General features: G+C 39.0%; 1 protein-coding gene across 2 annotated transcripts in view; it reads right to left on the reverse strand.

Annotated features, from left to right (window-relative positions):
• SLC4A10 (solute carrier family 4 member 10) overlaps positions 1 to 22,907 on the reverse strand; it is a 450,611-nt gene that overhangs the window by 52,621 nt on the left and 375,083 nt on the right. The gene's annotated exons all lie outside the window — the stretch shown is intronic.

Raw genomic sequence — 22,907 nt, forward strand, 5'->3', positions numbered from 1 at the left:
AACTAAAAAACAATATCCTTAATGAATATAGATACAAAAATCTTCAACAAAATATTAGCAAACTAAATTCAACAACACATTAAAAGGATCATACATCATAACCAAGTGGGATTTATCCCTGGAACACAAGAATGGTTCAACAAACAAATATCAGTCATTGTATTACACCACGTTAATGGAACAAAGGATAAAATCATATGATCAACTCAATAGATGCACAAAAAGCATCTGATAAATTCAACATCCTTTCATGATAAAAGTACTCATCAAACTAGGAGTAGAAGGATATTATCTCAACATAATAAAATCCAGGTATGACAAGCCCACAGCTAACATAGTAAACAATGGGGAAGGAAACAGAAGATTTTTCTCTAAGATAAAGAACAAAACAAGGATGCCCATTTCTGCCATTTCAATTCAAAACAGTACTGAAGGTCCTAGTTAAAGCAATTAGGTTAAGGAAAAAAAAAAACATCCAAATTGAAAAGGAAGAAGGAAAATTATCCCTACTTGCTGATTGCATAATCTAATACAAAGAAAACTCTAAAGATTTTACACACACACACACACACACACACACACACACACTGTTAGAATAAATGAATTCAGCAAAGTTGCAGGATCAAAATCAACATTAAAACATTAAAAAACTCAGTAGAGTGTCTATAAAGTAGCAATGAATAATCTAAAAAGGAAATTAACAAACCCATTTGCAATAGCATCAATAAGAATAAAATACTTAGAAATAAATTTAACCAAAAATGTGAAAGACTTGTACACTTAAAACTACAAAATACTGCTGAAAGAAATTAAAGAGGACACAGATAACTGAAAAGAAAGAAATGTGTTCATTAACTAGAAGATTTAATTTGTTAAAAATATCCACACTACCCAAGGTGATCTACAAATTCAGTGCAATCACTACCAAAATATCAATGACATTTTTTATAGAAATAGAAAAATTAATCCTAAAATTCATATAAAACCATGAAAGATTCTGAACAGTCAAAACAATATTTTGAGCAAAAAGAACAAAGTTGGAAGTCTCACTCTTCCTAATTTCAAAATATATAGCAAAGCTAGAGTAATTAAAAAAAAAGAAAACATAGTATGGTACTGGAACAAAGACCAATAGAACAGAACAGAGAGCCCAGAAATAAACCTTCACCTACGCAGTCAAAGATCTTCGACAAGAAAGGCAAAACTACACAATGTGGAAATGTTGAAGTCTCTTCAACAAGCAATGCTGGGAAAATTGGATACTCACAAACAAAAGAATAACACTGGACCTTTTACCATACACAGAAATCAATCCAAAATGAATAAAAGACTTAAACATTAGACCTGAAACTAAAAATTTTCTAGAAGAAAACACAGGGGAATGCTTTATTACATTGGCCTTAACAATGATTTCTTGGATATGACACCAAAACACAGGTAATATAAGCAAAAAAATAGACAATTGGACTTCATTAAACTAAAAAGTTTTTACATAGCCAGGAAACAACACGCAGAGTCAGAAAACAACCTATGGAATGGGAGGAAATACCTGCAAACTCTATCTGGTAAGATATTAATATCCAAAATGTATAAGGAGTAACTACAACTCAACAGTAATAAAACATATGTTTAATGGTGCAGCCATTATGAAAAACACTATATAGTTTCCTCCAAAAAATAAAAAGAGAGCTACAGGATCCAGAAATCTCATTTTTGGATCCAAAGAAACTCGGATCTTGAAAAGATAGTGTATTCCCATATTCATTGCAGCATTGTTTAAAATAGCCAAGAAGTGAAAACAGTCTAAATATCCACCAACAAATCAATGAATTTTTTTAAAGTGTAGTTATATATACAATGGAATATTATTTAGCCATTTAAAAAAAAAAGAAGGAAATTCTCTCATATGCAGCAACATGGATGAACACTGAGGATATTGTGCAAAGTGAAATAGCCAGCCACAGAACGGCAAATACTGCATGATTCCACTTACATGAGGTATTTAAAGTAGTAAAACTCATAGAAATAGAAAGTAGAATTGTGGTTTCCAAAGACGGGAAGAGAGAAATGAGTTGTTTCAATGGGTATAGAACTTTAGTTATGCACCATGAAAAAGTTCTAGAGATCTGCCGTGCAACATCTGCTGTACTATATACTTATACTTTTAATATGCAGTTAACAGGGTAGAATTATTGAATTCTTGGCAAAGCTTGAGGATATTCAAGTACAGAAGGCTGGAAAAAGGGCAGTTAGCAATACTAGGGGGAAAAAAAGCTTTACAAGAAAAACATGTTCCAAGGAGGAAGAAAACTGAAGTACATATAATGATTTTGAGCAGCTCATGAAATGTTGAAAGGAAAATTCATTTTATCATGATGTTATGAACATTGTTGGGTTTTTATTCTTCACTATACATATTTTCAGTTATTTTCTTAGGACTTACTGTAGGGATTACCACATACATTCAGTTATTAGGCTCCATTAACTGTCGGGTTATTTTTTTTTTTTTTTAATCAGGATTTTTTAAAAAATTAATTTATTTATTTTAATTGGAGGCTAAAAAACCTAGGGCATAAAACGCTCTGATGTCATGATGCAATTAAACTCTAGTTTCTTCGCAACTGAGGTCATTGTTTGAGTTTTTTCTGACCCCAAGAGGACTTTCCTTAGCTGTCTCTTTCCCTGGTTCTCTCTGGTATAGTAACTGCCCTGTTTAGTCTGTCTCTCATAAAGCTACCTACCTTCTCTTAATTGCTTCTTAACAAAACTTCCAATATTTTTTAAACTTAGTTAAACTTTTATTTTATATGAGAGTAGAGTTAATTTACAATGTTGTGTTAGTTTTAGGTGTACAGCAAAGTGATTCACTTATACATATACATATATCCATTCCTTTCCAGATTCTTTTCCCATATGGGTTATTACAGAATACTGTACTGAGTACAGTTCCCTATGTTATACAGTAGGTTCTTGTTGGTTATGTTATACACGGTAGTGTGTATGAGTTGATTCCAAACTCCTAATTTATCTCTCTCAACTTTCATCATTGGTAACCCTAAGTTTGTTTTCAAAGTCTGTGAGCCAGTTTCTGCTTTGGAAATGTTCATTTTTTTTTTTTTTAAGATTTCACATAAAAGTGATTTATGCCCTTAAAACAATTTCTATTATTGCTTCCTAAAATGATTTTTTACTGGTACAGTTGTTTCACCAGTGTGAGGGTCCTTAGAGTTCCTTATGATACCATTCTGAAAGAACATTGTTTTCTGAATGCCAAAGGAGTCACAATACTAGAGCCATAAGAAGCAAATGTAACCTAAGCACACTACTTGACTAGAGTGAGAAATATTTACATTGATATAACTATGTAAAGGTTTTTTAAAATGTGGGTTTAAAAAAACATTTTAGAATCAATCTTTATGCAAACTCTATGCAGTTTAGTTGCTCAGTCGTCTCCAACTCTTTGTGACCCCATGGACTGCAGCATGTCAGGCTTCCCTGTCCATCACCAACTCCCAGAGCTTCCTCAAACTCATGTCCATCGAGTCAGTGATGCCATCCAACCATTTCATCCTCTGTCGTTGCCTTCTCCTCCTGCCTTCAATCTTTCCCAGCATCGGGTCTTTTTGAATGAGTCTGTTCTTCTTATCAGGTGGCCAAAGCATTGGAGCTTCAGCTTCAGCATCAGTTCTTCAAATGAATATTAAGGACTAATTTCCTTTAGGATGGACTAGTTTGATCTCCTTGCAGCCCAAGGGACTCTCAAGAGTCTTCTCCAATACCACAATTCAAAAGCATCAATTCTTCGGCACTCAGCTTTCTTTCTGGTCCAACTCTCACATCCATACATGATTAATGGAAAAACCATAGCTTTGACAAGACAGACCTTTGTTGGTAAAGTAATGTTTCTGCTTTTCAATATGCCATCTAGGTTGGTCATAACTTTCCTTCCAAGGAGCAAACGTCTTTTAATTTCATGACTGCAGTCACCATCTGCAGTGATTTTGGAGCCCAAGAAAGTACAGTCTCTCACTGTTTCCATTGTTTCCCCATCTATTTGCTATGAAGTGATGGGACATAATGCCATGATATTCGTTTTTCAAATGTTTAGTTTTTAGCCAGTTTTTTCACTCTCCTCTTTCACTTTCATCAAGAGGTTCTTCAGTTCCTTTGCTTTCTGCCATAAGGGTGGTGTCAACTTCATATCGATTATTGATATTTCTCCCGGCAATCTTGATTCCAGTTTGTGCTTCATCCAGCCTGGCATTTCTTATGATGTACTCTGCATATAAGTTAAATAAGCAGGGTGACAATATACAGCCTTGACATACTCTTTTGCAATTTGGAACCAGTCCATTGTTCCATGTACAGTTCTGGTTGGTGCTTCATGACCTGCATACAGATTTCTCAGGAGGCAGGTCAGGTGATCTGGTATTCCCATCTCTTTCAGAATTTTCCAGCTTGTCGTGATCCACACAGTCAAAGGCTCTGGCATAGTCAGTAAAGCAGAATAGATGGTTTTCTGGAACAATCTTTCTTTTTCAATGATCCAATGAATGTTGGCAATTTGATCTCTAACTCCTCTGCTTTTTCTAAATCCAGTTTGAACATCTGGAAGTTCTCGGTTCAGTTACTGTTGAAGCCTCACTTAAAGAATTTTGACCTTTTATTTGCTAGCATGTGAGATTAGGCAAATTACTTAACACTTAACTTTGGTTACAGAATAAAAGACTACTACAATAGAATGTTCAAGCTGGTTTTAGAAAAGGCAGAGGAACCAGAGATCAAATTGCCAACATCCGCTGGATCATCGAAAAAGCAAGCGAGTTCCAGAAAAACATCTATTTCTGCTTTATTGACTATGCCAAAGCCTTTGACTGTGCGGATCACAATAAACTGTGGAGAATTCTGAAAGAGATGGGAATACCAGACCATCTGACCTGTCTCTTGAGAAGCCTGTATACAGGTCAGGAAGCAACAGTTAGAACTGGACATGGAACAACAGACTAGTTCCAAATAGGAAAAGGAGTACATCGAGGTTGTATATTGTCACCCTGTTTATTTAACTTATATGCAGAGTACATCATGAGAAACGCTGGGCTGGAAGAAACACAAGCTGGAATCAAGATTGCCAGGAGAAATATCAATAACCTCAGATATGCAGATGACACCACCCTTATGGCAGAAAGTGAAGAAGAACTAAAGAGCCTCTTGATGAAAGTGAAAGTGGAGAGTGAAAAAGTTGGCTTAAAGCTCAACGTTCAGAAAACTAAGATCATGGCATCTGGTCCCATCACTTCATGGGAAATAGATGGGGAAACAGTGGAAACAGTGTCAGGCTTTATTTTGGGGGGCTCCAAAATCACTGCAGATGGTGACTGCAGCCATGAAATTAAAAGACGCTTACTCCTTGGAAGGAAGGTTATGACCAACCTAGATAGCATATTTAAAAGTGGAGACATTACTTTGTCAACAAAGGTCCGTCTAGTCAAGGCTATGGTTTTTCCAGTGGTCATGTATGGATGCGAGAGTTGGACTATAAAGAAAGCTCAGTGCCGAAGAATTGATGCTTTTGTACTGTGGTGTTGGAGAAGACTCTTGAGAGTCCCTTGGACTGCAAGGAGATCCAACCAGTCCATCCTAAAGGAGATCAGTCCTGAGTGTTCATTGGAAGGACTGATGTTGAAGCTGAAGCTCCAATACTTTGGCCACCTCGTGCGAAGAGTTGACTCATTGGAAAAGACCCTAATGATGGGAAGGATTGGGGGCAGGAGGAGAAGGGGACGACAGAGGATGAGATGGTTGGATGGCATCACCGACTCGATGGACATGGGTTTGGGTAAACTCCGGGAGTTGGTGATGGACAGGGAGGCCTGGCATGCTGCGATTCATGGGGTCACAAAGAGTCAGACACGACTGAGTGAGTGAACTGAACTGAACAATAGAATAAGAGGTAGGGAGATAGGAGGAGTAACAGAGAATTGGAAGGAAAGATAGATTTATTTATCTCTTCTTACAAGTGTAAAAAATTAATAAACAGCAACCTCAATTAAATAGCCTTGTGAGACCAGATAGGGGAGCCTGACACCCTGAGACAACAGCAGACCCCAATAATAAGAAGAAACATTTCCTCTTCTTCTCTGGCAAGAGCTCATCCAATTCAGTCAATAAAATGCCATGGACTGTTTGGTCACTATGGCCCTCCCAACTTCGTTTCCTCATTTAGAAGAGTTCTCCTTTCTGTTTTTGCAGGGGGCTTACATGCTGCTATGGTTGCAAATCCCAGATTGAAATTCTTTACAGGTCCAGAATAAATTCTTTTTTAATTTTTGCTAGAGAAATAACTGGTAGTCTATTTGTTATAGGTAAACAATTTAATGGCCCTTAAGAGGATCCCCAGAAAGCCCCAAAAGCTCTGAAGCTGATGAGCCAACAGGTGTGGTACCAACATTGAGCCTATTGCTTCTCACTGCTTTTCTCACCAACTCTGGAGTTTGAGGGTGGGTCTTTCTCCTGGTGGAGAAGGCAATGACAACCCACTCCAGTCCTCTTGCCTGGAAAATCCCATGGACAGAGGAGCCTGGTAGGCTGCAGTCCATGGGGTTGCAAAGAGTTGGACACAACTGAGCGAATTCACTTTCACTTTTCACTTTCATGCGTTGGAGAAGGAAATGGCAACCCACTCCAGTGTTCTTGCATGGAGAATCCCGGGGATGGCGGAGCCTGATGGGCTGCCGTCTGTGGGGTCACAGAGAGTCAGACAGGACTGAAGCAACTTAGCAGCAGCAGCAGCTTTCCCCTGGATCTGAGCTTCCATCTACTTTGCATTTTGAAGCTCTCCAGGTTTTACTCAGTATCTATTTTAAGGTTTCTTCCTTTCTGGTTAAGGCCTTGTTCTGTATGTGAGTATTCATTTGGCACTTTGGTCTGATTTTGAAATCAGACTGTTCCAGCTGGAACTCGCTAGCTTTCGGCCCATTCCTTTTGGAACATGGGATGTTTCACTGGAGCTGTGCCGATTCAGCCTTTGGCCCCATTCCATTTTGAATAGGGGCTGTTATATTGGAACTGTGCTGAGCAGCTTTTGGCCTGGCTCCTCTGGGACCAGACTGTTCCCTTAGAACTGGCTGGTATTAGGCCTGCAGGCTATTTGCACTGTTTACGCTATCTGAGCTATTTGAGTTGTTTGAGCTGCTTGAAAATTATTCTCTTACTCTAGAGAAAACCCTCCAAGATTTGGGATCCCAGGTATCTAAATATTTTCAGGGTACCCCTCTTACAGGGACTCCGGCCAATTTCTATTTGAAAACCATGATTCTTCTTCAGGCACATTTCTAACTAAATGTATTGACCCAATCAAAAACAATGTATAGTATCTACGTATGGCCATTATGAGAAATTTTTGAAATCCCTTTAACTTTTCTTAAGGCTGAACTGGACAACCACAGCTCTAAAATTTCCAAAACTGAATAGAATTTATATTTCAATCAGTCATTTGAGGCTTCCAAATGTTAACAGGAGCTTAAAATTACCACACCACATAATAAGATTTGAAGATTTACTGAGGAAAACAAACAAAGTCAAAATGGCTCCTTAAGCCTCATGATCTTCTTCCTTGGCTTCTTTATCTCAAGCCTCACCTCTTGTGCTATCTTCCTCCTTTCCTGCTATGCTATATACAGCTCCTCTATTTGGTGGCTCAGATGGAAGGAATCTGCCAGCAATGCAGGAGACCTGGGTTCCATCCCTAGGTGGGAATGATCCCCTGAGGAAGGGAATGGCAACCCACTCCCGTATTCTTGCCTGGAGAATTCTATAAATAGAAGAGCCTGGTGGGCTACAGGCCATGGAGTTGTAAACATGACTGAGTGACTAACACACAATCTATATACACAGTTGAAGTTTCCTTCTTCTCTGAAACAACACACTCTCCCTTTGCTCTGAACTTGTCCCTTAAAATTAAACCTTCTAAGGATCCAGAGGCTAAATGTTTAACTTCTTCTACTCCCTGGATTAAAGCAGAATTGCCAGCCATAGCCAAAGATTTTCCTAAAATAAAGGAAGATTCTCACAGATTTGCTCAGGGATTTAATTAATACTCAGTCAGATTTATCAACTGGATTTCTCTAACTAATATCAACTAGTTCATACACTTGTCATGATGACCAGACCCAGCATTAGATGAAAAATGCCAGATGGGAAAATCCTGAAAGGTCTCTAGAATTACAAACAGAGCAGCCCACAAACTTATTATATGATTGTGCTAAGTTGCCTGACTTTGTGTGACCCTATGGACTGTAGCCTGCTAGTCTCCTCTGTTCATGGGATTCTTGAGGCAAGAATACTAGAGTGGATTGCCATGGTCTCCTCCAGGGGATCTTCCCAATCTAGGGATCAAAGTCCCGTCTCTTATGTCTCCTACATTGGCAGGTGAATTCTTTTCAACTAGTGCCACCTTGGAAGCCCCTGGGCTTGAAACTTGGATTATCTAAATTTCATGCCCATCATTTGAAAAGTGATGGTGTCAGACTTTTAAGTACATGGTTAACTATTTTCTTGTTAACTCTTTGCCTGAGATAGTTGAACCTCAATTTTCTTCTAAGGCCTTAAAGGATACAGTGATAATCAAGATAGATACAGTCCCTGTCTTATAGAGCTTGAGGTTGAGTGATAATAAAAGCTGACATTATTTTTATAGGCCCAGTACTACGCTAAGTGCATCATATGCACTATTTCCTTCAATCACACAATCCTACCAACCTAGGGATTGAACCCGCATCTCTTATGTCTCTTGCACTGGCAGGCAGGTTCTATACCACGAGTGCCACCTGAAAAGCTAATTATATGATCAGGCTCAGGCAATTGCTAGGTGTCTTCATAGGGCAATTCCTAGGGCTTTTCCAAAGCCTATTAATTGAAACAAAATTCGGTCCTATACACAAAATCCTAATAACTGTTCATTACTATTACAAACAATTTCAGATTATATTTAAAGAAAATTCTGGTCTTCCTTCAGATGTTCATCTCACCAAGGTAGCTTTTAACTCTGTATTTATTAGTTGGATGAAACTGGATCTTTCCTTTCTAGTATGAAGGACCAGGATGGAATAGGAAACTGTGTTCACTCTAGATTTAATCTGGCAAACCAGCTCTTTCATGATCTAGATGAGTAACCTAAAAAGAAGACTGCTAAAATTCTTGATCTTCAACTCCAGCAAATTAAACCCCCTAAATGAAACCAAAACCCTCCTAGTTTCTGCTAGTATTGCAAAGAGAATATTGGGAAGGAGATTGTTACAAATTTACTTTCAGCCCTCTAACCAGCCTTTCCAATGTCCTCTCAATTCTCAATGATGTGACTCTGAGGGACTACAGGGGCTCTCCCCAATCTTCTTCCTAACTGATTTAAAGAAACCTTCTTCAGACTGAGGATGACACTCTCCCAGTCCTAACTGACAAGAGAACCACACTCTGGGTCCTCAATTCCACTACAACAAAGCAGCCTCTGTCTTGGTGTACTAAAACAGTCCAGATAGTTTTGTCCTATACACAAATAGGCATCTAATGAACTTCAAGAGGTTCCTGTCTCTGAAGCTATTTCCTTTTGTTAAAGCTCTTTGAGAGATACACACTCTTTCTTCTTAGTTCTTCTAATGAACTTCAAGAGGTTCCTGTCTCTGAAGCTATTTCCTTTTGTTAAAGCTCTTTGAGAGATACACACCCTTTCTTCTTAGTTCTTCCACCTCTAAGCATTTGCTAGGCTGAGACTTCTTATAGAACTATCATGCCAGAATTTCTTTCTCCCAAAAGGAGTAAACAATTCTAGAACTTCACAGTAGTCATCTAGGAAGCCAAGAAGATAATTTAAATGACTCTTTGACATTTTTTACTTGCTCTCTCTCTGATGGTGCTAGAGCCGAATTCAGGAAACACTGATCATTTCTCCCTATTGAATCAGCTACCATTCTCCTCATGGAGAAAATCTCCAACTAACATTTGCAAAATTCATAACACAAGTCTCATCAAGATTCAAATACATCCTTCAAAAGTTCTTCCTGGAATTAGTCAATAGCCTATAATTAAAGAAATCCTTCAAGTTATAAAGTCCATAAAAAACCCGAGTGCCAAAGAATTGATGCTTTTGAACTGTGGTGCTGGAGAAGACTCTTGAAAGTCCCTTGGACAGCAAGGAGATCAAACCAGTCAATCCTAAAGGAAATCAGTCCTGAATATTCATTAGAAGGACTGATGCTGAAGCTGAAGCTCCAATGCTTTGTCTACCTAATGAGAAAAACTGACTCAATGGAAAAAACCCTGATGTTGGGAAAGATTCAAGGCAGGAGAAGAAGGGGATGACAGAGGATGAGATGCTTGGATGGCACCAACTCAATGGACATGAGCTTGAGCAAACTCAGGGAGATAACGAAGGACAGGGAAGCCTGGTATACTGCAGTCCATGGGGTTGCAAAGAGTTGGACATCACTGGGCGACTGAACAACAATAAAAGCTTACAAGGCTCAAGACTGCATTATCCCTTGTCCTTGTCAGTTAGGTCCTATGATACTCCTAATTTTTGTGGGGTGGGGCACAGTGGGTGTTGAGAGAGTTTTATTCCTTAAGTAAGAACCAAGCTTTATTTATTTACCAAAAAAAAATTGGGGGCAAAGGAAAAGACAAGTTTTACACAAAATTATAACAGTAACTCCTTTTGGTAAAAAGGATGGAGGTTTGCCTAGGACGTCCAAGCAATAAACAATATTATTATCCCTTGACACCCTGTTGTTTCTAACCCTCATATGCTTCTAACATCCATTCCCATTGGAAATAAATTCTTTACTCTAGTTGACTGATGTGGTGCATTCTTTATTATTCCAGTTGATGAAGTTAGCCAATACTTTTTTGCCTTTACTTGGAAAGAAAAACAATTCACCTGGACAGTAATGCCTCAGAGTATTACTGAGAGTCCTTTTTATTTCTCACAAATTCTGAAGGCTGATCTGGTTGACATAAAGTTCCCAGGGGTTCTACTTTTTTGTAATATACGGATAACTTGCTTCTTTGCTCTCTGTCTCAAGCCTCCTCAGCATCCATTTGCTAAAGCTTTTAGCTTAAAGGGACATTAGATTTCCAAGGAAAAACTGCAGTTTTCCCAAACCCAAGTTTGATAATTGGGGCCTCTAATATCATAACAAGGGTTACACCTAAATTCGGATAGGCTTCATGGTGTCTAAGTTTTCCCAAACCCAAAACTAAGCACCAACTGCAAGGTTTTCTAGCTGGTTATTGCTGAAATTGGATTTCTATTTCTCTCCTATGGTCAAAAGTCTGTATTTTTTGATAAGTAACCACCCTGACTCAATTTTATGGAAGAATAAGATGATACAATATTCTAATACTTAAAGGAGAGTTTGATAAACCCACTTGCCCGTGGGCATCCCTATTCTCAGATTTCCTTTGTGTATGTGAAAAGGAAGGGAATGCCTTTAGGGTACTCAACTAAACACGGGGACCACCATCAACGAGCTGAGTACTTTAGCAAGTAATTAGAACCTGTGACAAGAGGACAAACCCTGTTGTCTTAGAGCCATTACTAACACTGCCCTTTTGGTTAAGGCCGTGAGAAAAATGTTGTGGGATCTCTTTGACAATTTTTGTACCTCATGCAATGTAAGCCCTCCTGAATTCTCAATCCACTCAACATTTTTCAATTGGCTTCCTCATCTCTTATGAAGTCCTTTTGTTAATTCCTCCTTTTTTATGTTGTAATAACCTTAATCCTGATACTCTTTTCTCCTCTGTCATTGATGAAGTCTCTCACAACTGCTTAATGCTGATGAATCACCTTCTGACTACTCATGATGATCTACAGAAAATTCATTTTGGTAATACTGATTTCTCATGGTTCACTGATGGCTCTTATTTTAAAGGTGAAAATGACATATATTGTGCTGGCTATGCTATTGCAACTAACTGCCTTTAATATTTTTGAGGGAGTGTCTTTTCCTCTGAGTACTTTGGTCCCAAAGGCTGAATTATGCACTCTTACACAGGGTTGTACTTTAACCAAGGGCAAAACTGTCAATATTTAGACTGACAGTAGATATGCTTTCAGAGTAACTCATTATTTTTTAATATTATGGAACAATATGGCTTCCTTACTTCCATTGGAAATAAAGTTTAAAATGGCCCCTATGATTAAGAATTATTGGATGCATTACTTTTATTTGCCACTTTGCGAAAAGTAGTGAAAGTATTAGTCACTCAGTTATGTCTGACTCTTTGTGACTTCATGGACTATAGCTGTCAGGCTCCTCTGTCCATAGAATTCTCCAGGCAAGAATATTGAAGTTGGTAGCCGTTTCCTTCTCCAGGGGATCTTCCTGACCCAGGGACTGCATTGCAGGCAGACTCTTTACCATCTGAGTCACCAGGGGAGCCATCGGCCACCTTAGCTATTATCAGTATGCTGGGTCATTCTAAACTTGACTCTCTGAAAGCTTAGGGAAATTGCCTTGCTTACATTTTCACAAGGAATGCTGCCCTTAAAGGAACTAACAGCAGCGAAACCTTTCCATGGTCCAAAGGGATATTTCTCCAAATGACAACTTAGAAACACTGGCTAGAGAAGCCCAACAATTGACCTTGAAAAGGAAAGGCAAGATTAGAAATTCAAGAATTGCTGGTTTGATAAAAAGAGAAAGCTCTGGTTTGGACCAAATAACAACCTAGCCCTACTGGAGACTCTAAAATTCCCACTCCTCACCACTGTACATGCATTAAATCTCTGGTCTACTGACAAAATGATAGCCTTCATGAATTAATATTGGTAGGGAAACTTAACAATGCCACAAAAAGTGCCTACTTTACTTGTTGGCTTGTCTGAAGTACAATCCAGGGAAGTCTGTTTGTACTGTTTCTGGACATTTTAAACCACCTAATTGACCATTTGAGGTCTGGCAAATGGAGTGATCCAATTTCCTCTGTCTCATGAATATGTTTTAGTCATGGTCTGTATGTTTTCACACTGGACTGAAACTTTCTCTTGTAGACAAGCCACTGCCTCTTCTGAGGTTAAAGTTCTTTTGGAAAAGAGTATCCTCATCTAGGGAACTCATCTTGAACTTCATAGTGATCTCATTTTACTAGTCAGGTACTTCAACAAGTCTGAACTGTTTGGCTTGTCTTACAACATTTTTACTGTGTATACCACCTCAGTCCTCTGGTTTAGCTGAATGCATGAACGGCATTGTGTGTGCGTGCTAAGTTTCTTCAGTCGTGCCCACCTCTTTGCAATGCTATGGACTATAGCCCTCCAGGCTCCTCTGTCCATGGGATTCTCCAGGCCGAAATACTGGAGTGGGTTGCCATGCCCTCCTCCAGGGGATCTTCCCCATCCAGGAATTGAACTCACCTGTCTTATATCTCCTGCATTGGCAGGCAAGTTCTTTACCACTAGCGCCACTTGGGAAGCCCATTAATAGCATTATTAAGACTCAGTTGGCAAAATTTGTAAAATTCCTCCAAATATATTGGCCAAATGCATTGCTATTGGTCTTTTTAAATCTCAAATTCACCTCTTTTAGAATTCATAAGTTCTCGCTCTTTGAGACAGTCTCTGGATGCCCAATGCACTTGGTTCCTGCCTCTTTTGATCCATAACCAATGAAAGGCGGCTGCTGCTGTTGCTAAGTCGCTTCAGTCGTGTCCAACTCTGTGAGACCCCATAAATGGCAGCCCACCATGCTCCTCCATCCCTGGGATTCTCCAGGCAAGAATACTGGAGTGGGTTGCCATTTCCTTCTCCAATGCATTAATGCATGTTAAGTCGCTTCAGTCATGTCCGACTCTGTACGGACAGAAGCCCACCAGGCTCCTCTGTCCACGGGATTCTCTAGGCAAGAATACAGGAGTGAGTTGCCATTTCCTTCTCCAAACCAATGAAAGTAGATATTCCAATATTGCAGAGGCCTGATTACTTCTATTAAAAATGCAAAATATTTCAGTGGAGCAATCTTTTCATAGCTCACTCTCAGGAGACAAAGACCTTGAGCATCAGACCTTGAAATCTGAAATTTTGTCGTTGGAAAAAACACATGCAGAAGGACTCTCTTGAACCTTGCTGGAAAGGTTCCTATTAGGTGTTGCTAACTGACCCTTGTGCTACCAACTCCAGGGAATAGACTCTTGAGTTCACATGACACATCTGCTGCTGCTGCTGCTGCTAAGTCGCTTCAGTCGTGTCCGACTCTGTGCGACCCCATAGACGGCAGCCACTGGGCTCCGACGTCCCTAGGATGCTCCAGGCAAGAATATTGGAGTGGGTTGCCATTTCCTTCTCCAGTGCATAAAAGGGAAAAGTGAAAGTGAAGTCGCTCAGTCGTGTCCGACTCTTAGCGACCCCATGGACTGTGGCCTACCAGGCTCCTCCATCCATGGGATTTTCCAGGCAAGAGTACTGGAGTGGGGTGCCATTGCCTTCTCCACATGACACATCTAAAAAGCAACAAATCCTAACTGGATTGCACATTATCTGTTGACTTCAAAGTAAAGATTTTCCAGAACTGAAGGACATTACATCTGATGAGACATCTTTTCCATGTTACACAAACCAGGCCCATTGGATATCTGTCACCAAACTTTTGATGATGTCATATGTTCAGATGATCTCCAATGTCTATGATTTTGATAACATGGACTTAGATAAAAAGTATCTGAGAGTTCTTCCTAGATCTCCTTGTTACTCAAATGTGACCTAAATAGGTTTCAAATTTGTGCACTTTCTTTCTAACCTGGGACATTATACTCAGGTAAGGTCCTTCCTTATACTGAAGGACAAAAAATTGGTGAAACCAGAAAACCTCTTTTTTAACAAATTTATTTATTTTTAATTGGAGGATAATTGCTTTACAATATTGTGTTGGTTTCTGCCATATATCAACATGAATCAACCATATGTATACATATGTCCCACACCTCTTGAACCTCTTTCCCACCCTGTAGGTTGTCACAGAGTATGGGTTTGAGCTCCCTGCATCATACAGCAAATTTCCACTGGCTATCTATTTTACATATGATAATATACGTTTCCATGCTATCCTCTCAATTCGTCCTACCCTCTCCTTCCCCCACTGTGTCCACAAGTTTGTTCTCTATGTCTGTGTCTCCACTGCTGCCCTGCAAATAGGTTCACCAGTACCATCTTTCTAGATTTCATATATATGTGCTGATGTATGATATTGGTTTTTCACTTTCTGATTCACTTCACTCTGTATAATAGGCTCTAGGTTCATCTACCTTGTTAGAACTGACTCAGATACATTCCTTTGTGTGACTGAGTAATAGGCCATTGTATATATGTACCACAACTTCTTTGTCTATTCATCTGTTGATGGGTATCTAGGTTGCTTCCATTTCCTGGCTATTGTAAATAGTGCTGCAATGAACATTGGGTACATGTGTCTTTTTTAATTCTGTTTTTTTTTTAGGGTATATGCCCAGTAGTGGGATTGCTGGGTCATATGGTAGTTTTATTTCTAATTTTTTAAGGAATCTCCACACGGTTCATCATGGTGGCTGTATCATTTTACATTCCCACCAACAGTGCAAGTGGTTTCAACAGTGGTTCCCTTTTCTCCACACCCTCTCCAGCATTTATTGTCACTGTTTCCATTGTTTCCCCACCTATTTGCCATGAAGGGATGGGACCGGATGCCATGATCTTAGTTTTCTGAATGTTGAACTTTAAGCCTACTTTTTCACTCTCCTCTTTCACTTTCATCGAGAGGCTCTTTAGTTCTTCTTTGCTTTCTGCCACAAGGATGGTGTCATCCACATATCTGAGGTTATTGATATTTCTCCCAGCAATCTTGATTCCAGCTTGAGCTTCATCCAGCCCAGTGTTTCTCATGATGTACTCTGCATATAAGTTAAATAAGCAGGGTGATAATATACAGCCTTGACGTACTCCTTTCCCAGTTTGGAACCAGTCTGCTGTTCCATGTCCAGTTCTAACTGTTGCTTTCTGACCTGCATACAGGTTTCTCAAGAGGCAGGTCAGGTGGTCTGGTATTCCCATCTCTTTAAGAATTTTCCACAGTTTGTTGTGATCCACACAGTCAAAGGCTTTGGCATAGTCAATAAAGCAGAAATAGATGTTTTTCTGTAACTTTCTCACTTTTTCGATGATCCAACAGATATTGTGTCAACTTGTCAACCTCTGGTTCCTCTGCCTTTTCTAAATCCAGCTTGAACATCTGGAAATTCATGGTTCATGTACTGTTGAAGCCTGGCTTGGAGAATTTTGAGCATTACTTTACGAGTGTGTGAGATGAGTGCAATTGTGTGGTAGTTTGAGCATTCTTTGGCATTGCCTTTCTTGGGGATTGTTAGGAAACCTGACCTTTTCCAGTCCTGTGGCAACTGCTGTGTTTTCCAAATTTGCTGGCATATTTAGTGCAGCACTTTCACAGCATCACCTTTTAGGACTTGAAATAGCTCAACTATTGAAATTCCATCACCTCCACTAGCTTTGTTCGTAGTGATGCTTCCTAAGGCCCACTTGACTTCACAGTCCAGGATGTCTGGCTCTAGGTGAGTGATCATACCATCATGATTATCTGGGTAGTGAAGATCTATTTTGTATAATTTTTCTGTGTATTCTTGCCACCTTTTCTTAATATCTTCTGCTTCTCTTAATTTCTGTCCTTTATTGAGCACATCTTTGCATGAAATGTTCCCTTGGTATCTATAATTTTCTTGAAGAGATCTCTAATCTTTCCCATTCTATTGTTTTCCTCTATTCTTTGCACTGAATACTGAGGAAGGCTTTCTTATCTCTCCTTGCTATTCTTTGGAACTCTGCATTCAAATGGGTATATCTTTCCTTCTATCCTTTGCTTTTCACTTCCCTTCTTTACTCAGCTATTTGTAAGGCCTCTTCAGACAGCCATTTTGCTTTTTTGCCTTTCTTTTTCTTGGGGATGGCCTTGATCCCTGTCTCCTGTATAATGTCACGAACCTCTGTCCATAGTTTTTCAGGCACTCTGTCTATCAGATCTAATCCCTTGAATCTATTTTTCACTTCCACTGTATAATCATAAGGGATTTAAGTCATACCTGAATGGTCTAGTGGTTTTCCCTATTTTCTTCAATTTAACTCTGAATTTCACAAGAAAGAGTTCATGATCTGAGTCACAGCAGCTTCCAGTCTTGTTTTTGCTGACTGTATAGTCTTGTTTTGCTTCTCCACCTTTGGCTGCAAAGAATATAACCAATCTGACTTTGGTATTGACCATCTGGTGATGTCCATGTGTAGAGTCATTTCTTATGTTGTTGGAAGATGGTGTTTGGTATGATCAGTGCATTCTCTTGGCAAAACTCTATTAGCTTTTTCCATGCTTCATTCTGTACTTCAAGGTCAAATTTGCCTGTTACTCCAGGTGTTTCTTGACTTCCTATTTTTGCATTCCAGTCCCCTATAATGAAAAGGACATCTTTTTTGGGTGTTAGTTCTAGAAGGTCTTGTAGGTCTTCATAGAACCGTTCAACTTCAGCTTCTTCTGCATTACTGGTCGGGGCATAGACTTGGATTACCATGATATTGAATGGTTTGCCTTGGAAACAAATGGAGATCATTCTGTTGTTTTTGAGATTGTATCCAAGTACTGCATTTCGGACTCTTTTGTAACTATGATGGTTACTCCATTTCTTCTAAGGGATTCTTGCCCACAGTAGTAGATATAATGGTCCTCTGAGTTAAATTCACCCATTTCAGTCCATTTTATTTTGCTGATTCCTAAAATGTCAATGTTCACTCTTGCCATCTCCTGTTTGACCACTTCCAATTTTTCTTGATTCATGGACCTGACATTCCACGTTCCTATGCAATATTGTTCTTTACACCATTGGTCTTTGCTTCTGTCACCAGTCACATCCAAAACTGGGTGTTGTTTTTGCTTTGTCTCCGTCTCTTCATTCTTTCTGGAGTTATTTCTCTGCTGATCTCCAGTAGCATACTGGGCACCTACCGACCTGGGGAGTTCATCTTTCAGTGTCCTATCTTCTTGCCTTTTCATACTGTTCATGGGGTTCTCAAGGCAAGAATACTGAAGTGGTTTGCCATTCCCTTCTCCAGGGTGCCACGTTTTGTCAGAACTCTCCACCATGACCCGTCCGTCTTGGGTGGCCCTACATAACATGGCTCATAGTTCATTGAGTTAGACAAGGCTGTGGTCCATGTGATCAGATTGGTTAGTGTTCTGTGATTTTGGTTTTCAGGCTGTCTTCCCTCTGATGGAGAAGGATAAGAGGCTTATGGAAGCTTCCTGATGGGAGAGACTAACTGGGGGAAGACTGGGTCTTGTTCTGATGGGCGGAGCTATGCTCAATAAATCTTTAATCTAATTTTCTATTGATTATCTTCTGTTAATTAAGTTTAATTAGATCCCACTTGTTTATTTTTGCTTTTATTTCCATTACTCTAGATGGTTGGTCATAGAGGATCTTGCTGTGATTTATATCAAACAGTGCAGAAAACCTGACTCTTGACCAGCAGTATTTTCAGAGGAAGATGTTTATCAAAAGGAGAAAATGTAAAAAATTGATAAACAGAAACCTCAACAAAATAGAGTCAGGAGACGAGAAGGTGAAGCTCTCATGTCCTATCACAACAGCAAAACCCAACAGGGAGAAGAAAAAGTTTGTTTTCTTTCCAGGCAAGAATTCATCCAATGAGAGACTTCAGAACTCGGCCATTGGAAAGCAATGGACTACTGGGTTACTATGGCCTTCCCAATTTCCTTTCCACCTATAAAAGAGTTCTCTCCATTTTTTCATGGGTCCTGTACACAGCTTGCCATGGTTTCAGATCCCAAACTGCAATTCTTTGCTGATCCTGAATAAACCCGTTTTTTGCTAGAGAAATAACTTGCAGTCTATTTAAGTCAATAAAAAGTAGAAAGTAAAGAGAATTATCTATAACCTGTGGAGACAGAAATAGAAGTTTATGTTACTTGTGGTTACTTGTTTATTTATGGTTACAAAGGTTATGGGAATGATGGAACTTAAGATATGATAGAATTATTTTGGAAGGAGAGACAGAGCAACAAGAAAGGCTGGAGGTGGGAGTAGAAAGGGAACTAAATCCATATTCATAACAGCAAAAGTAAATTAGTCACATTTAATATTGGTAAATAAAGAAATAGTAATATAAGCATATTATTTAGAAAAATTTAGGTACCACCAAAAATAGACACAAATCTAGATTAAAAGTTTTGCCTTTCAGTGAGCTGGTGTTTTGATTATAATCTTTATTATTTGCATTTCCAGGGTGTATATGGATTATTTTGATAACCATAAAATGTACCTGAAAAAATAACTGGTTCCCCTTGTGGAAGCTCTAAATTTACTTTCTTATTTCAATGTGTACAAATTATCTTGAGGTCCCTCTTGTATTTAGTTTTATCTTTTTTTTCTCTCTTTAAAATATTCAAAAGTTTTGCAATCAAGGGGAAACCATTCCAGTATTTCTCTTAAGTCATACTCAGATTGATCAGAATTATATTCTCAAGCTATTTGGATTGTTTTCAACTTATAATTATTTTGAACATCAACTAATGTTAAAAAGTTATTATCTTTAGCAGTATCTGTCCCTGGTAGATACAAAACAGGTTATTTCTCAATGCCATTTTCACTGTAATTCAAAGCTTACTGCTTCTGTGATAAAGAAACATGTTAAATTTGCTTTCTTGTCAGTAACATATCCATTTGTTTAGATTCGGAGATAAACAATGCTTAGACTGTCATTAACATTTCTTTTGACACCTAGAAAAATTATGTTTCGAGATTTTATTTGTAAGAATCACTACAATAATGTCAGAGTTAGCATTTACTTGCAATCAAACTTTTTTTTTATCAATTTTAGTTTATAAAAACTGCCTCACTTATTTTTCCATGTAGAATAAGCATTGTAGAAATACTAAAAACATAAATTACTTGTGGATATTGAATACAGGATACTTTTGTGGTGGTCTATGTCTCAGATAATTTGTATACCACTTCAAATCCTATCAGCCACACCTCTTCTTCCAGCCTCTGCTGCAGTGATCAATTCTTCATGGATTTCAACAGCTCACTTTCAAGTGCAATGCTTTGATGCCTTTCTTCAGGTTGCATCACATATCTTACTTCCTACTCTTACACTTCTGCCATCCTTAACCAATGGGCTACAAAGGCTGATGGATATATGCTTCCCATTTTCATCCCCAGGGAAAACAATTGTGAGCTGAATTTCATAAGTCTTCAAATCAAGCGTCACTCACCTATACTTTTAACCAATGCAGTAACACAATTTCTTATTGGCTTTATCTCTTTCCCTATGTCACTGTATTAGCCTACTCAGGCTGCCATAACAAAATGCCATAGACTGAGTGGTTTAAACAATATAAATATATTTTCTCACAGACCTGGAGGCTGCAAGTCCAAGACCAGGGTGCCAGCATGGTTGAGTTCTTCTGAAGACACCCTTCTGGCTTGCAGAAGACCATTTTCTCCCTGTGTCCTTACATGGCAGAGAGAGATAAGAACACTTCCCCCTCCTTACAAGCACACAACTGATCAGATATGGGCCCCACTCTTATTACCTTATTTAATCTTGATTACTTTCTGAGACACTCTCTCCAAACACAGTCACTGGGAGTTAGGGCTTCAAAATATGACTTCTGAAGGGACATAATTCAGCTCATAGCAATCACACTCTTACTGTTCTTCACTCCTGCTCCTTAAGATCAATTGACCTTCAAGGAAGCCTCTGACTTAGGCTATGCTTTGAGGGGAACTGAGGTTACAGTATGTTTTGTTCTAAATGTGTGATAACAGAAAAAAGGATTCATAGAAAGTGCAGTCATGAGGCATTATTCACAATGCTTAATTCAATAAAAAGGTAGTGAGTATCATGCAAGACACTGTGCTAAGTGAAAGTTGCTCAGTCGTATCCAACTCTTTGCAGCCCCATGGGCTGTATAGTCCATGGAATTCTCCAGGCCAGAATACTGGAGTGGGTAGCCAGTCCCTTCTCCAGGGGATCTTCCCAATCCAGGGATTGAACCCAGGTCTCCCGCATTGCAGGTGGATTCTTTACCAACTGAGCTGCAGGGAAGCCCATGCTAAGACACCATGCTAAGTGTCGTATTAAATAAGAGACATGATCCTAGTGTTGTTTTTTTTTAATGCAGAAGAGAAATACAACACAGTCAATTACAATTATATAAGCACATTTGTGAAATGTACTATGAAGAGGTCTAGGTTGCTAAAAAGGTAAATAAAAGGAGAGCCACACTTTGAGTCTGGATACTCAAAGAAAACTTGAACAAAACAAGGTTTAAGTTGAGATCTAAAAGATTCACAAAATTTAGTAAGAAATGGTGTGGACAGAGTGGTGGGGGTGGGGGGTTGGGGGCGGTGGACTAGAGAGAGCAAAAAGCAGGTAGAAAGCCTGAGTCAGGAGCAGACATGCACAGGAAGGTTAGCATAGCTGAAACAGAAGGGTAGTCAGGAAGTGATGAGGGGTGGGACTGTGACATAAGCAAGGCACCGACTGTATGAATTCAGCATTGAAGGTCCTAGTAAGTACTCTGAATCCTAAAATGAGAACCATAGGAAGCCTTTGAAGAATTTTCTGAGAGATTTTTTTTATCCCATTGTTACTGTGGTTTTTGTAATGTATGTTGGTTATGCAGCCCTCATTTACAGTACTTAAATCATTAGTTGAAAAGATCAGATCTAGGCATACATAGATTAATCACAGCTCAAGCTCTCAAGGAATGACATTAAAGCAAAGTACTCAGGTCACTGAGAGGTCTTTCAAGAAGAGTCAGTGGACATAGCAGGGAATTGTGGTAGGAAAGGTCCTTCATCTGCCACTCACCAAGGGAAGTATAGAGTCAGATCAGGTGAGCTACTACAGATGCCTAACCCACGTTATCCAAGACATGATTTCCGGGTCCCAGGTTGAGATCCAAGGACAAATTCTAATATGAAAAACCTTTCCACTCTTAATGAAGATACCCAGACACTGGCCTGGGAACAAAAAAATTAACAATAGAGATCCAAGTAGCACGTCTACAGTGTGAAGTAATATGACCACATGTTTTAAAAAAAAATGTATATTTAGTTGTGTTTGACTCTTTGTTCCATTGGAATGTAGCCCACCAGCCTCCTCTGTCCATGGGATTTTTCAGGCATGAATACTGGAGTGGGTTGCCATTTCCTTCTCCAGGGGATCTTCCCAACCCAGGGATCAAACCCGCGTCTTTTATATCTCTTGCATTGCAGGCAGATTCTTTACCTGCTGAGCCATCAGGGAAGCCCTAAAAAAAAAAAAAAAAATAGCAAAAGAAAAAAAATTATCCACACTGATTATGAATCCTCCTCTAAATGGAGGCTTAGAGATTTGATTACACCTATGGTAGCTTCCAAAAATTATCCATGGTGCCTACAAATGTCTTGTCTTAAATGTCTTGCTCCAATTTTACAGTTGTGCTAGGATTAGATTAGGTGAAAAAGCAAGACTTGCAGGTATACAAATGTCTTGCTGCTGTCCTGCTCATACATATATGAACTTGCCAACATCTGTCTGTAAGGCTGTTCACTAGTAAGGGGTAGTGTATTTCTATGATGGGAAATTCCTCCAAATGAATCTTTGTTACTTTGCCTCAAAACAAAAACAAAAACAAAAACAAAAACGGCTTAATACCATAGGAACTTGATGGGGAAAATCTGGGAAAATACTTTTATATTCAGAAAACTTGATAACTTTATTGATGACAAAAGAAAACCAAAATGCAAAATAGAGAAAATATGCCAAATGTCTAACAGGAGAATACAGTAAGAAGGAACTAGCATTATAGTAAATG

This window comes from Giraffa tippelskirchi, chromosome 3 (assembly GCF_054371585.1).
Source record: "Giraffa tippelskirchi isolate mGirTip1 chromosome 3, T2T-mGirTip1v1.2.pri, whole genome shotgun sequence".
NCBI lineage: Eukaryota > Metazoa > Chordata > Mammalia > Artiodactyla > Giraffidae > Giraffa > Giraffa tippelskirchi.